Source organism: Hemiscyllium ocellatum, chromosome 16, assembly GCF_020745735.1.
Source record: "Hemiscyllium ocellatum isolate sHemOce1 chromosome 16, sHemOce1.pat.X.cur, whole genome shotgun sequence".
In the NCBI taxonomy this organism is placed as follows: Eukaryota; Metazoa; Chordata; class Chondrichthyes; order Orectolobiformes; family Hemiscylliidae; genus Hemiscyllium; species Hemiscyllium ocellatum.
This window is the reverse complement of record NC_083416.1, coordinates 71,264,813-71,281,984: the sequence shown is the minus strand read 5'-3', so window position 1 is coordinate 71,281,984 and position 17,172 is coordinate 71,264,813. Positions and strand designations below refer to the sequence as shown.

The 17,172-nt window shown below is 39.8% G+C and overlaps 1 long non-coding RNA gene across 1 annotated transcript in view; it reads right to left on the bottom strand.

Annotated features, from left to right (window-relative positions):
- Positions 1-6,015: 6,015 nt before the first annotated feature.
- LOC132823259 (uncharacterized) overlaps positions 6,016-17,172 on the bottom strand; it is a 35,563-nt gene continuing 24,406 nt past the window's right edge. The window contains exons 2-4 of the long non-coding RNA XR_009645520.1: positions 10,912-10,989; positions 8,159-8,288; positions 6,016-6,517 (exon numbers count right to left, since the gene is read on the bottom strand). This is a non-coding gene — a long non-coding RNA (uncharacterized LOC132823259). The remainder of the gene's footprint in view (positions 6,518-8,158; positions 8,289-10,911; positions 10,990-17,172) is intronic.

Below are 17,172 nucleotides of genomic sequence, written 5' to 3'. Positions count from 1 at the left end.
CACATGTGTTTTTTCAAACTAATTTGTGAACCCTGCAAGTTATGGATAGATAGACTGATAAAGAAATGGAGTCAGATAGCACAGAACCAGAGCTGAAAAACGTGTTGCTGGAAAAGCACAGCAGGTCAGGCAGCATCCAAGGAGGAGAATCGACATTTCGGGCATAATGCCCTGTACAACCTCAACATGCCTTACTAACTCCTATAGTAAAAAGTGAGGTCTGCAGATGCTGGAGATCAGAGCTGAAAATGTGTTGCTGGTTAAAGCACAGCAGGTTAGGCAGCATCCAAGGAACAGGAAATTCGACGTTTCGGGCCAGAGCCCTTCATCAGGGCTCCTTACTAACTCCTATACTCAAAGAACTGAGCAGTCCCCAAAATGTAAGCTGCTGTTATAATGGAGGTTATGATTTGGAGATACCGGTGTTGGACTGGGGTGACAAAGTTAAAAATCATCCAATACCAAGTTATAGTCCAACAGGTTTATTTAGAAGTACTAGTTTACAGAGCACTGCTCCTTCATCAGGTAGCTGTGGAGCAAGATCATAAGACACAGAAACACAGTGACACTGTAATCTTTTGCTATAAATTCTGTGTCTTATGATCCTGCTCACAGCTACCTGATGAAAGCTAATCACTCCGAAATCTGGTACTTCCAAATAAACCTGTTGGATTATAACCAGGTATTGTGTAATTTTTAATAATGGAGTTTGACAATGTTCATGGATTCATACAAGAGCAAGGTCAAGATGGTTTGCATTTTAATGTGGATGAATGCAATACAACTGATATGACAATGAGAACTTTTCTCACCCAAACAATAAAAGTTCTTTGGAAGCAAAGAAAATAATTTGATTTAATCTTCTGACCAATTAATGACAGCATCCCGTCAATATGGGATTGCAATCAAAATACTCAATTGTTAGATTGTATTCTTATCACATAGAAACAATGATAATCTATCATTACCATGCCTAGATTGATTGCTTGTGGCACAGTGGTAGTACCCCTACCTCTGAGACAGGAGACCCAGGTTCCGGTTCTGCCTGCTCCAAGCTGTGTAATAAGATTTCAGTGTTAAAGAACATTCAGAAAGGACAATGCTTGTGCTTAGCTCTCTCAAACATTTTCATATTTGTTAAAGGAAGATTATTTCAGTTTTGGAAATGCAAGTGGAATTAAGCTATTTTATCCAAATGATGAGCAAAGAATGGGAAGGTGTGAGAACATAATAAACAAAAACAGCTAATATGCTAGAGAAGTGAATGAACAGAAGAACCTCTGAGCAAAAACAGTGAATGCACATTATTATATTCAAAAAAGAGCTGGATAAACACATAGTAGAAAGCGGTGGCAATGTTCAGGGATAGGTTTGACCAAAGATGATCAAACACCCTCTGCACATTGTGATACTTATGTCAGTGGTACCCTGTGCAATGAAAATACTATCCATGGAGAATGGGCACAGTTTAAAATGCTAGACGAAAGTGGCTACTGCAGATGCTGGAGTGTAGAGTCAAAATTAGAATGGTGCTGGAAAAGCACAGCAGATCAGGCAGCATCCAAGGATCAGAAAAGTTGAAGTTTCAGGCAAAGGCCCTTCATCAGGAATGTTGAAAAAGCTGAAGATTGTGCAGCATGTGTATGCCTTTGTGTATTAGTGAAAAGAGGTGAAAGCAAGTCACTTGGCTGTCTTATATCTCTACCCATCTTAATGTCCATTGGTGCCTACAGATTATACAGAAAGCAACTGCGTGGGGTTTGGAAGTTCTCCCCACATCTACGTGAAATTTCTATGGGCGCTCTGGTTTCCTCCCATGGTCCAAAGATGTGCAGGTTAGATGAACTGGCCATGCCAAATTTTCCATAGTGTCCAGGGATGTGCAGGTTAGATGGATTAGCCATGGGAAATGCGGGGTTTCAGAGATAGGCTATTGGGAGTGGGTCTGGATGGGCTGCTCTTCGGAGGGTTGGTGTGGACTTGATGGGCTGAATGCCCTGTTCCTATGTTGAGATTCTATGCCTCAATAAGAGAGAGATGGAAAGAGGGCCTGCTAACTTATTATCGTCTGTTTTACATAATTACATTAAGATCTACCCCATTGGCCAAAGAGTCTGTTTTCAGTGGAAGATCACAGGGCTCAGCCTCAAGTTCCTTAGCTTCTTTTGGAAGGCATCAAGGAGTTAGACAATGATTTAACATGGGGAGTATGATTAAGAAGTTTGAAGATGACGTAAGAGCTGACTACCTGCTGGATAATGAAGAAGGAAGCTGCAAGGTGAGCAGAAAGGTGAAAGATTGAATACACTTCAATCCAGAAAACTATGGCTTAATACATTTGATGACTACAACGAAGGCAAAGACATACACAATGGTTTGGGTTCTGAGAAGTATAGCGTGCTTCAATGCCTACCCACAGATCTCTGAAGATATCAGGACCAGGGTGGTTAAGAAGATATGCTGAATACTTAATTAATTGAGGGCATAGAATATAAACATAGAAATGTCAAGATGTATCAAAGACTGGTTAGGCTGCAGCTAGAATATCGTGTGGAGTTCCGGTCACCACAGAATGAGTTTGCCCAGAGAAGGGAGAGAGTAAATTGGTTTTTTTAAGAGATGAGAAAAAAATTGGATAGGCTGGAGCTACTCCCTTTCGAGGAGGAGATTGAGGGGAAACATAGCTGAGGTGTACAAACATATGTAGAGCCTAAATAGACCACTTTGGCAATTTCCTTTGCCTAAGTGGTCACCAGCCAATTTAAAGTAAATTGTAAAATGATTGGAGAGGAGGAGCAATTGTTTTACCCAGTGGTTGCTGGACTGACTACTTTAAGGAGTGATAGAGTTTAGAAACCCTCACTGCATCTAGAAAGAATGAATGTATACATGCATTTGCAGTGTGATAGTCTATAACGCATCAACAAATTGGAAATGGAACATAGCTGGATACTCCTTTCTAGCCTGAAGGCCTCAGTCTGGTCCATAAATCTTTATACCTTAGCGATCTTTGTTTTGTATCTTCTGCATTCCTATATTACACTGAATACGTTAAACCTTCATGTTTTAAAGGTGTTCCCCGCAAGCTGGTCAGCCTGTCAAAACTCAGTTGAGGACATGATGTGAAAATATATTAAAATTCTGGCAGACTGAATAGGTCTAATTGGTAACAATTTTTCCCTGAATAAACCGCTAATAGATTTCAGACACAGCAGTATTCTTTATACAGGAGCTGACTGTTCACTTTACTTATCTTCAATTGCTTAGACTTATCTCTATCATCTTGTCTGGCATTTAAACTTAAATTGCTCATAATTATTCAACTTAATTTTGTAGATGAATAGTGTGTATTAGCTGGCAATGTTCAACATGTACAGGGCTATCAAACCGAAAGAGAAAATGCTGGAAAATCCCGGCAGGTCTGGCAGCATCTGTAAGGAGAGAAAAGACATGACATTTTGAGTCTAACTGACCCTTTGTCAAAGCTAAAAGGGTCAGTTAGACTTGTGACATCAGCTCTTTTCTCTCCTTACAGATGCTGCCAGACCTGCTTAGATTTTCCAGGGTTTTCTCTTTTGGTTTCAGAATTCCAGCATCCGGAGTAATTTGTTTTTATATAGGGATATCAAATTCTGTGTGACTTGCTGCTTTCAAATATTCTGTAAAACATTAGCTTTATATTAGCCACTGTCCAGATACTCATAATAGATTTGCACACCTTCTTGCAATTAAAAAGCATTTTGGTTATAGTGTTCTCTTTGCTGTATGCAGATTTTCTCCCTTAGCGGTATTCAATGGAAAATGTGACCTCAAGGACAAGGGTATAATGGTGTGGAAATACACATCACTTAAAAGCAGTGACAGAAACAGTAGTTAATATTTGCTTGGAGTATAAAGATTTTAACATGCGTCGGCTGACACTGAGAAATCTGCAGCAACCAGAAAATTTTAAATGCTTCCTATTTCGTGTTCAGTAATTTCCTAATCCCATGAGTCATCAGGTGTCAGGGAAGCAGCTGTCACCAAAAATAAGGGAGGCATTTATTCACAAAGCAAAAAGGCAGAGGGTACGTTCAGGTAGATGGCACAGTGCTGGTTGGAATTGATTGAGGCTACAGAAGCAGTTCAGACACAGTAACATTTAAACTTTTGGTTTATGTGTATCTGATAGTGCAACAACAGCTTCAGTCTAAAAACCTAATATTTGACATTCTAAAACCAAGTGCAGACACATTGAATATGCTTTGACTAGACAGGACTCTGAAAAAGAGACTTGAAAATATGGAGACATTTCACTACAGCACCCCATACAGTAGATATGATTAAATTACTTTGGTTACAAAATATACTGAAATATAAAATAACTTTTTAACTCCATGAATGATTTACTAAATTAAGACAGTTAGCAATTGAATCATATAGACATTAAAATTCTGTTTTACTTTCAATACCCATCTGACTGGGTTCTAACATTCTACACTCTGCAAACTTGAAGTCATTCAAAACTCTGCTGCCCATGGTCTCACACGCATGAAGTACTATAAATACATCAATGCTTACAGATCTACATTGGCTCCTAGTCAAGTAATATCATGATTCTAACATTTTTAACCTGTTTTGCAATTCCTTCATGACCTTGTCCTTCGCTATCTGTGTATTTTCTGTCAATTTCACAAAACCATATCTGCCCTCATCATAGAATCCCTACAGTACAGACCTAAGCCATATGGTCTATCAAGTCTACATTGAACATCAAACAAGCATTCCCCACAACCCAAATTTACCATGGCTTACCCATTTAGTCTACATGTCCCTGGACAATTTAGCATGACTAATCAACCTAACCTGCACATCTCTGGCAGGAAACCCACACAGACATGGGGGAGAAAGTGAAAACTTCACACAAACAGTCACCCAACGGGAGAATTGAACCCACATCTCTGGTGTTATGAGACAGCAGTACTAACCACTGAGCCATTGTACTGTCCTATTTTGCACAGCATTCCCTGCTATAAGCACAGCTGGCCATGACTTCAGTACTACAGGCTCCAAGCTTTGGAATTACCTCCTTACACCTCTCTGGCTCTCTGCTTTGCTTTTCTCTTTCAAGACTTTCCTTAAAATTTACCACTTTGATCAAGCATTTGACCTTCTAACTTAATAATACCTTATGTGACCTTATTGAGGTATTTTGACAGGCTTAAGGAGGATATTTTCACTATTTGGTAGATCAGTAACTAGGACTCGCAATTTCAAGATTATCAGCAAGAGAGCTGGGAGTGAGATGGGGATAAACTTCTTTATTCATAGATTTGTTAGAATTTAGAATTCACTGCCTGGGTGAATAGTGGAGGCATATATGAGGCTTCAAAAGAAACCTGCATATATATTTGAAAAAGATTATCTGGCGATATGGCTGGAGAGTGGGACTAGCTGAGTAGCTCTTCGGGGAGTCATGACAGACAAGATGGGTCAAATGATCTCCTTCTGCACTGTAAAATTCTACTGCTCTATGTGACCCTGCACTATACTTTGATTTATAATGGTCCTGTGAAAAACCTTGGAACATTTTATTGCATTAAAGTTGTGACATAGATGAGAGCTAGAAACCAAAAGCCTGGTATTCTCCAGCTTAACAGTAATGTGGGAACACGTTCACTACTTCAAGAAGGCTAGAGTAATTAGGAATGCCATCCTTGCCAGCAACACCTATCTCCCAAGAAATAATTATTAAAAATTCTCCCTGTAACACAAGTGAAAATCAGAAATGTTTCTAACTCACTGCCTTGCAGCCAATCATCAGGCTGCACTTTAGTGGGATTATTTTCAGTTATGATTTGGCAAGATTAAATAAATTGTCAAAAATCACTGCCAAGAATGCCATATGAATACCATACTCTCAGAAGGTGTCCAATAGGCATGCAACTCCAACAAACCAAGAAAATGGTATGTCCTAGAAAAGAAAAGTAATAATTAGTAAAAAAAGACAATCTGAATGAATGAATGAATGATGATTTATTGTCACTCGTACTGTCACAATGAACAACATAATAAAATACAGTGAAAAGCTTCAACTGTTGCCACAGCCTGACACCATTTTGAATAGTTTAAGCATAAAAAGGTATAGCTGAAAAAGAGTCCAACTTCATTCCATTGCCTCCATCATGATTCCTGAACCCAGAACCGGCTGACCAATAACACCTGCACCGATGCTGAGTTCCATGTTGGACCTACACTCAACTCAGGAACCCCCAGCTATGCAGTTCACTGCAGTAACTATATTACTCCAAAGGCTTTGAGGAAAATATTTCCATTCTGTTAACTGAAATTTCATTGATATTCTCTTTGAGAGAAATCATCAAGCCCTTGTTCAGGCTTTTCCAAACTTTCTTTTATGTCATTCACAGGATGTGGACTTCATTGGTTCGGTAAGTATTTATTGCCCTTCCCTAATTGTCCAGAGAACAGTTGGTGACATTCACTAAAATAAAGCAAAGAACTGGAGTTTGCTGGAAATCTGAAACAAAAACAGAAAAAGCTCAAATAGAAAGCTTTAAAATAGAGGGTTTCACAGTCTCCTGAAATGTGAAAAGTCACCATCTGGATTTCTAAAAAAGGCAATCTGTATTATTTAGTACTAGAGTGATAATGCATTTAAAGAAGGATCTTTACACTTCACTCAAATTCACATGATTTGACATAACAGATAATTTAATTAAATACAATACAAAATTATTACATTTCAGCATTATTTATGTTTGTATTACAAAATAATTGTTTTCATTCAATTATCAGGAGACTAAAGGAAGATGATAAAGAATTTGCAATATTATTGATGTCTTTCACAACCTCAAGACTTCCTCACAGATATTGAAATACCTTTAACATAGACTATCTGTTCTCCACTGCTGTTTCTATCTGCATTTGCACAGTTGCACCTGCAATGTCATGCTGACACTTTGTTTAATTGTTTTCAGCTCCTGAATCTGGGGAAACAGACTTGATGACCACCTACAGCAAGTTGGCTACAAAGACAAAACAGAGATTTAAACAGAATGCTAACAAATCAGTGGTAAAGTGTGAAGTGATGTTCCTCCAGGAGCAATTTTGAGGTCAGTGTTATTCACTATTTGCACAAATCTTACGAAGTTGAGCAACTTTAGTTGAAAGAATTGTGTTCTCAAATTGAGAATACAGTTAATGCTGAAGATGACTTGAACAAAATAACTGAATATAGTATGATAAGACTGAATAAGCATTCTAAATATTTTCAGCTTTTAGTTTCAAGCAGGATGGAATGAAACAGATTGTTGCATTGCACTGCTGCATTTCTGTGCATGTGTACCCTTGCTCCATCTTATAGTGGTGTCCCTGATAAATCTTTAGATTAAGTTCCCTACAGTATGAAAACAGGCCCTTCAGCTCACCCTTCAGTCCACACCAACTGTCCAAAGGGTAACCCACCCAGACCCACTTCCCTCAGACTAATGCACCTAACACTGTGGGCAATTTAGTTCTCCCCCTCTCATTCTTAAAGTATAGACTCTTTTTTTCCTAAGCCTCAAGATTCCTTGCTCTAGACAACTCATACAACTTCTTCTTACCTACCCTGTCAAACTCTAAACAAGTCATCAGGACTCTCACCCAAAAACAACCCCTGCCCTGTGACCAAACACTTCAATTCCCCCTCCCACTCTGCCAAGGACATGCAGGTCCTGGGCCTCCTCCATCACCACACCCTCATCACCCTGGAGGAAGAATGCCTCATCTTCCACCTCAGAACCTTCCAACCACACAACATCAATTTGGATTTCACCAGTTTCCACATTTCCCCTCCCTCCACCTTATCCCAGATCCAACCTTCCAACTGGGCACCACCCACACGAACTGTCCTACCTGTCCATCTTCCTGACCACCTATCCACTCCACTCTCCTCTCTGACTTATCACCATTACCCCAGCTCTGACTACCAATCACACTCTCGGCCACCTTACTCCAGCCCCACCCACCTCCCATTTATCTCTCCATCCATTTGGCTCACAAGCCTCATTCCTGATTAAGGGCTTTTGCCTGATTCTCTTGCTCCTCAGATGCTGCATGACCTGCTGTGCTTTTCCAGCATCCCACTCTCAACTTTAAATCCTAAAGGAGATCTTACCTTTAGAAGGAAATTGCTTCTCATTCTTTTAAACTCTAGTGAACTCTCGTTGCCACTCCAAAACATCTAATGAGTACGATGAAATGTGTTTCAGGCAACATCGTGTGAACATTGAGGTCAGAAATATCACCTGTGCCACCAAAGCAGCGAAACATCAAAGTTAATGGAAGAAGACTGTCAGAGTATTGGTTTGACATGGCAAGTTTATTTTCATGTTTGCAACTATAACCACAGAAAAAGCTAAAGTGTTAGTGGTTTTTAACTTTAAATTTAACAAAAAAGAATCAGATTGAACTGCAGTGATTTAAATAAATAATGTAACTGGAGCAAAGGATCCCAGATATTGATCATTCCTCCCATTTGGCACCATTGACAGCAGATTGATTCACTTCAAGATAGCTAGACCCTCGAGTGGCTGCTCTTTATTTTGGCTGCTTCACCATGAAAGGCAAAATTATAGGTCAGTCCCACCCTTGCCCCAGCAGGGCAGCATGGTGACTCAGTGGTTAACACTGCTGTCTCATAGCACCAGGGATCCAGGTTCGATTCCAGCCTCGGGACACTGTCTGTGTGGAATTTGCTCATTCTCCCTGTGTCTGTGAGGGTTTCCTCCTATAATCCAAAGATGTGCAGGTTAGGTGAATTGGCCATGCTAAATTGCCCACAATGTTCAGGGATATATAGGTTAGGAGTATCAGTTAGGGGGAATGTAGAGGAATGGGTCTGTGTTGGATATCTTCAGAGTGTTGGTGTAGACTTGTTGGGTCAAATGGCCTGTCTCCACACTAAGGATTCTATGAATCATTAGATAGAAATCAGAAGTAAGACTATTTGTCGGTATTTCCTTTACATCAAACAAAGCCAGAGAGATAATTTGTCATCCTGGATGGCATCCGCTAAATCAGCATCAACCAGAAACTGGATTGGAGTAGATGAGACACACAAAGACATCATGATCTTAATGAATTGTGAAGCAGACTTCATGAGCCTAATGCTTCTGGAGTTGGGAACTGATGTTGTTTCAATGGGAGGTGTTGTGATGGTGATATTACTCAACCAGAAATCCATAACCCCATGCCCGAGCCCTGGTAATACTGGTTCAAATCCCAACATGGCAGGTGGTAAAATGTGAATTTAGTTCAAAAATCTGGAATTAAGAATTAGCTCATCATTGACGAGTCACTACTATCAATTGTGGTACAATCCCATCAGATTCATTCGTGTCTTGTAAGCACGGAAATCTGCAATCCTTACCAAGTCTGGCCTATGTGTGATGTCACATTCACATCAATGTGGTTGACTCTTAATTGCTGTCCGAGTGGCCCAGTAAGCCAATTAGGTGTAGGTTATATTTGTTGACCTAGTGAATGATGTCTACATCTCATGAGAGCAGTTTTTTAAAAAATGCATCCACAAAAAACTAGCTTCAATGGACTCAGATCCAACTCAATAGCTAGATATTTCATTTCCAAACTTGTAAGAGTTCTGCTTTGAGATCTCTTGCAATTTGGAATGTGTTTGTTGCATCCCACCACTAATGAGTTACCACTTAGTGGTACTGGAAAGCTCTGATGATGAGGCATTTTGAAGTCTATTCAAAGAACCATACAATGAGTTTCACCATCTCTTTTCTCTGTAGACCCACAAGGACATTTATGGAACTTTGTGGTCAAGCACATTTTTCTGGACAATTCTTGAGTTTCTATATGAGGCACTTAATATGGCATTCCTAACTGAATGGAGCATCACATAGCAATGCAACAAGCCTTATTTTCAGCAAGTACATACATTCATGCACTGATTCCTACTGATCCTTTGGGATCTTTGAGATATCCTCAATCTCCTCTCATACTTTGATCAGAATTGGTGCTTTGGGAAACAGGAAAACTGTAAGGTGCACTCAAAAGACCCTTGAATATAAATGAAGATCATTGGGAGTGCAGATGGTTTATTTAGCAGCCATCACATTTATCATGTCATGGGCCACAACCACAATTATCCTGGCACACAACTTATGCAATTACAAATCACTTTAAGCATAGTCATTTCAAGGAAACTAGCTGTATTTTCTTGACAAGCAATCAGTATTGTTCTAATTGTTGCAATTTACTGGCATTGTTGAATGTGATTCAAGGTATATCAATTTCTCATACAATCCTTTAGAGATTTGATTAAAATCTAATTCATTGGAAAAACAATGATCAAATATTTAACATATGATATCTTTCTTTTAAATTATGAGGAAATAAAGTCACTCAAAGTTTTGTAATTTCCATTTTGAAAACTCTTAACATTTCCATTTTGTTTGTTGCTCATTCCCACAACACATAATTTACCATTATAATGTAATTTAAATTTGGGCAATGAACATTTTAATAACCCTGTTATCCTGTTGATACTTTCTCTGTTCTTTTCAATACACTTATCAACCCAAACTATAACAGTTGCATCCGTTTTGCGTGATATTCAAACACTTGCTTCCTGAAGTAAGAACTCATTTTCCTAAACCAGCATTTTTCCAACTCTGACCTTGTGATTTGGAACATCCTGAGACAAAAGGAAGAAAAACAGTTGCAAAATCTTTTAAAATGGCTCTTCACATGATTACTAAAGGCAAAGAGGGTTTGCAAATCTAATAAATGCTAGCTTGCAGTTTATTTTTCCGACAAATTTCTGCCCCATTTATTTTCTGAAAACAGCAAATTGCTGTGGCGATGTGTTTTCATGTATGTGCTTTCTGCTCAGTTGCTCACCAAACTTGAGGGAGGATATAGATTTTGTCAGAAAATATCAGCATAAGATGGAAGTAAAATAGTATGGATGCTGGAACCCTGAAAAAAAAAACACAAAGTGCTGGTGAGACTTAGCAGATTTGGTGTCACCTGTATTAAGAGAAACATAGTTAATGCTTCAAGTCGGATTTTCTACAACACCTCCAGGAAATAGCAGCAAGTGATTTTACCACAAGAGTCTATATTGCAAGAATTCAAAATTCACATGCACACAATACATGGTTTTCATATTTATTCTTATACAACATAATGTATCTATCTTGTAGTCACCATCACCTTATCCATCCAATGAATACCTCATCTTCTCTTATTCACAGGTGTCTTTATACACATCATGTCAAAAAAGGAGCACAAAATACAAAGGAACGAACTAGAGCAGGGGGATGGGCTCTTTAAATGCTCTAGCTCGAAAACAAAGGGGCGGATGCATTGGACACATCTATATCTCTCACAAAAGAGACTGAGAAACAGAGAACTGCTGATAGCTGGCAATAGAATTGCCTCCCTTCTGTATAATTCTTATCAACAATGTGGATACAAACCAGCTGGTGAGGCAGAAGACAAAACGCCTTTCTTTGTGGATAGATAGAATTTATTAATTCTGGATCTTGCTCCCGATGCGGTCTCCTCTACATTGGGGAGACTGGACGCCTCCTAGCAGAGCGCTTTAGGGAACATCTCCGAGACACCCGCACCAATCAAACACACCGCCCCGTGGCCCAACATTTCAACTCCCCCTCACACTCTGCCGAGGACATGGAGGTCCTGGGCCTCCTTCACCGCTGCTCCCTCACCACCAGACGCCTGGAGGAAGAACGCCTCATCTTCCGCCTCGGAACACTTCAACCCCAGGGCATCAATGTGGACTTCAACACTTTCCTTATTTCCCCTTCTCCCACCTCATCCTAGTTTCAAACTTCCAGCTTAGCACTGTCCCCATGACTTGTCCAGACTTGTCCAACCTGCCTATCTCCTTTTCCACCTATCCACTCCACCCTTTCCTCCCTGACCTATCACCTTCATCTCCTCCCCCACTCACCCATTGTACTCTATGCTGCTCTCTCCCCACCCCCAACCTAGCCAAGCTTATCTCTCCACGCTTCAGTCTCTCTGCCTTTATTCCTGATGAAGGGCTTTTGCCCGAAACATCGATTTTGCTGCTTGTTGGATGCTGCCTGAACTGGTGTGCTCTTCCAGCACCATTGATCCAGAATCTGGTTTCCAGCATCTACAGTCATTGTTTTTACCAGAGTTTATTAATTACTCAGTTTAAGAGCTTCTTCCACACACCAGTCCCACCTTTGCCCCTTTCTACCTACCCTGCTAATTAATTAATTAATCCATCAACTCCAATTACTTGCTAACTACTTGGTATATTAGCAGATTAATCTCTTCTCTAAATAAACTATTTTGAAGACATACAAACAATCCTTAAACCAAATTAACAAAAAAAAGATTTTTTTCATGTTCTGTATCTTACCATATAGGTCAGGAAATAATTATGTGGAGAGGTTTTTTTTCCCATGTTAAATGATCAACCTTCAAAACGTTGCTTCCTTCACTTTAAAAAATACTTAATTATAAAGCAACCCAAACAAAAAAGACTGACTCTTTTTTCTATTAAATTATTCCGCATTCCATGAGGCACTTCTCTTCAAGGATCTTGAATAAGCACTTGGAAAAAAACCTATATTTTTGTTTCAGTCTTACAACCAGTGAAGCGTATCAATTCACTTTATTTTGGAACAAACCAAATTTGTTACAGATCTCTATGGTTTGTTATACTTTACTAATTTTTACTAATACTTGATCATCTGTGGAAACACCAAATACAGAGGAACCTCGATTATCCGAAGGACATGGGCAAGGAGTATTTTGTTTGGTTAATCGAATGCCGGATAATCGAGGTTCCTCTGTATATTGATTCTGTGAAGCCCCTTCTTGCTAATTGCAAACAGATTTTCAGAGCTTTCTTCTTGAGATCATTTGTTGCTTTATCTGTAAGATAGGACTGCATTAGGTGCCAAATACATAATTAAGTGCATGCCTTGAATTGCTAGGCATGCTAATTTAAACATTGATTGACTTCTAGTATTAATTAGAGTTAGATTTTCAGAAAATAAAACATACTTTTGGAACAGATGTCAGGAGCTTTGTAACAAAATCCTGAGAAAAAGTGCATTGATATCAGTCCTGCCTCCAATGTTCCAGGGATAATGATCTCAGCCTATTTAGCCTCTCCCTACAGCTCAAATACTCCAACTCTGGCAACATTCTTGTAAATCTTTTCTGAACTCTTTAAAGTTTTACAACATCCTTCTGATAGAAAGGAGTCCGGAATTGCATACAATATTCCAAAAGTGACCTAACCAACATCCCGTACAGCTGCAACATGACCTCCCAGCTCATATAATCAATGCTCTGACCAATAAAGGAAAGCATACCAAATGCCTTCTTCACTATCCTATCTACCTGCATCTCCACTTTCAAGGAACTATAAATCTGCATTCTAAGGTCTGTTTATCCAGCAACAATCCCCACGATCTTACTATCAAGTTTATTAGTCATGAGGGGCATGGTTGGGATAAATAGACATGGTCTTTTCCCTGGGGTGGGGGAGTCCAGAACTAGAGGGTGGGAGGTTTAGGGTAAGAGGGGAATAATTTAAAAGGAGCCTAAGGAGCAACTTTTTCACATAGAGGGTGGTGCGTGCATGGAATGAACTGCCAGAGAAATGGTGGAATTACATTTAAAAGGCATCTGGATGGGTATATGAATAGGAAGGGTTTAGAGGAATATGGGCCAAATGCTGGCAAATGGGACTCGATTAGGTTAGGATAACTGGTCAGTACGAACGAGTTGGATCGATGGTCTGTTTCCATGCTATACATTTCTATGACTCTATGACTCTAATTGGTACATTCAACAGGAATGCAAAAATGGAGAATTTGATGGCAGCAACAATGCAAGACTGCTCAGGTATAGCTCAAAAACATCAGTATGAAAAAAGAATCATAACTGAAAGGAGTGAGAATAGGAAATTTTAGGCAGTTAAAACAGACAACAGGAATTGATCTCCAAGGTTTAGAAAAATGCTATTTTAACACAAAGCACCCAAGACAAAGAAGGATGGTTGTAGCTGTTGGAGGCCAATCAGGGCATTGCTGCAGAAGTTCCTCAGGACTCAGGATCAACCATCTTTAGCCACTCCATCAAATGTCCCTCCATCATAAGCTTAGAAGTGGGAATAATTATTGGCAACTCCTCAGATACCTAAGCAGCCCATGTTCATGCCCAGAAAACCCTGGACAATATGCAGGTTTGGGCTGTTAAGTGCAAGTGGAATTCATGCTACAGTTGCTAGATAATGACCATTTCCAACAAGAGAAGATTAAACCATCCCCCTTGACATTCAATGGGATCACCACTGCTGAATCCTTCACTATCAGAATCATCATGTCCATCGACCAGGAACTGAACTGGACCAGCCATGTATGTATTGTGGCCAATGAGAGAGTGGGAATTCAGCAATGAGGAACTGACTTCATGACTCCCAAAAGCTATCTACTGTCTACAAGTCCCAAGTCAAGAGGGTGATGGAATACGTTCTACTTGCACCTGGAATGCGTGCAGGACGGGCAAAAGGCAAAAAGTTTGACACTATCCAGGTTGTTTTTGATTGGCACCCCATTCATCAGCTTCAACATTCACTGAAAATGCCATGACATGCAACAGCAAAAGAGTGTGTGTGAACGACAAGATGCGCTGCAGCAGCTCAGCAATTTTCCTTTGTTAGCACCGCCCAAATTCTCAATCCCTTCCTTTGTTAAGGTAAAGGTCAACAGATGCATGTGAACACATTCATGCTCTCCTCCAATTTAAACAGGATTCTGACCTGAAACTTTACCTTCACTGTTGCGGCCTCAAGATCCGAAAACACACTGTCTAATAGGCTGCATGGCTGCATGCACACTGCATGGCCTTCAGCAAATCATTCATTTAGCCCACCATCACTTTTCAGGAGAAAACAGAGATGGATGATAAATGTTGATCCTGGCAGTGACATCTATAACCAGTGAGCAAATATATTAAAAAGTTACATGAGCTATTTGCCAAATGTATCAGAGGAAATTGAGACACCAGTTGTTATAAGGGAGCATTTTTTAATCAAGTGTGGAAATCACAACTTTGAACATCCACAGCTCAATCTCGCTTGTCATTTGTTCATATCAGGGGAAACCCCTTGCTAATGACAATAAATTTATAGTAAGTCAAATTCAATTTTAAAACACCTCATTGGTTTCTCCTATGTTCATTGATACAACAAGAACTGACTAATTATTGCGCCATTAATTAAAGTCCCAATTTTGATGATTTAGTCATCCAAACACTCCTAATGTTAACCAGACGTTGAACCAGATAGCAATCATGATGTAAAATTGATGTATTTTAACTAAACTCCCCTTCCGCAAACAAAGCACCGAATGCACCTCCGTATTCCTTGCTGCGGAATTGAAACTATCCCCTGTGTTGTATCACTTTGGAATGCCCCTTATCTGGAGCAAATGAGCCCTGGGGCATTACATTTGGGTAATAAGCTGGATAAAATAGTGAGGTAAGTGCTTCATTCTTAGAAGCCGATAATGTTAATCAGCCTCATTCAAAGTAAAATTGCAGTGGTTTGGAATATTCCTCCTACTTTGAAGTAATCATGAAATGATTTCCTGTTAGTGTGTCAAACAAATTATGTATATAGTCATATCATACCCCTTTCACATAGATAAAAACCAAACTTTTAAAAAATTAATTTCCAAGATCAGGGCTCCGCAGGCTATGCCAGCATTTCCTGTCCATCTCAGAGAGCTGTTAAGAGTCAACTATATTGCTGTGGGGCTGGAGTTACATAGTAGCTTCCTTACCTAAAGGGCATTAGCGAACCAGATGGGTGACTTCTCCCCCTAATAATCAGCAATGGCTTCACACTCATCATTAATCTCTAAAGCTAGATTTTTATTGAATTCAAATTCCACCATCTGCCCGTGGCAGGATTCAAACCTGGGTCCCCAGAACATTACTTGGGCCTCTAGATTAACAGCCCAGTGAGATATTGCCACTAAGCTGTCACCTCCCTAATGATATACAAAGCATAAACTGAGGCAAAATTGTAACTTCTGCATAGTTTTTAACTCCCTCTCTCACCATAATGTGTTTATTTTTGAAACAGGATGTAAAACTCAGAAACCACAATACATTTGTGATTTTTGAGAAGATTTGTTGCTCAGGTTGAGGTTCAGGTTGTAGGTTTGCTCATTTAGCTGGTAGATTCTTTCTCAGATTTTTTGTCACCATTTTAGGTGACATTGTCAGTGAGTTTCCAGTGAAGCGTTGGTGTTCCATCCCGCTTTCTATTTATGTGTCTTGGTCTCTTAAGGTGGGTGATATCATTTCTGGTTCTTTTTCTCAGAGGTTGGTAAATGGGGTCCATATCGATGTGTTTATAGATGGAGTTACGTTTTGAATGCTAGGCCTCTAGGAATTCCCATGCATGTCTCTGTTTAGCCTGTCCTGGGATGGATGTGTTGTCCCAGTTGAAGTGGTGTCCTTTTTCATCTGTGTATAAGGATACTAGTGATAGTGAGTGAAGTCTTTTGATGGCTAGTTAGTGTTCATGTATCCTGGTGTTAGTTTCCTGCCTGTCTGTCCAATGTAGTGTTTGTTGCAGTCCTTGCAGCTTATTTTATAAATGACATTTGTTTAGCTGGTTGTTGGTACAGGGTCCTTTAGGTTCATCAGTAGCTGTTTTAGTGTATTGGTAGGTTTGTGGGCTACCATGATGTTAAAGGGTCGGAGTAGTCTGGTAGTCATCTTCGAGGTGTCTTTGATATAGGGGAGTGTGGCTAGAGTGTCTGGGCATATTGCGTCTTCTTGTTTGGGCTTGTTGTTCCTGATGAAGGGTTTTTGCTCAAAGTGTTAATTTTTCCTGCTCCTCGGATATTGCCGGACCTGCTGTGCTTTTCCAGCACCAATCTATCTAGACTCTGATTTTTAGCATCTGCAGTCCTCACTTTTGCCTCGTTGTTCAAGAATCAACATCCTAGGACAGTCTAAACAGAGACATGCAGGGGAATTCCTACCAGTCTGGCATTCAAACCGGACTTCCATCAATAAATATATCAATTTGGACCCCATTTACCAAGCTCAGAGAAAAAGAACAGGAAATGA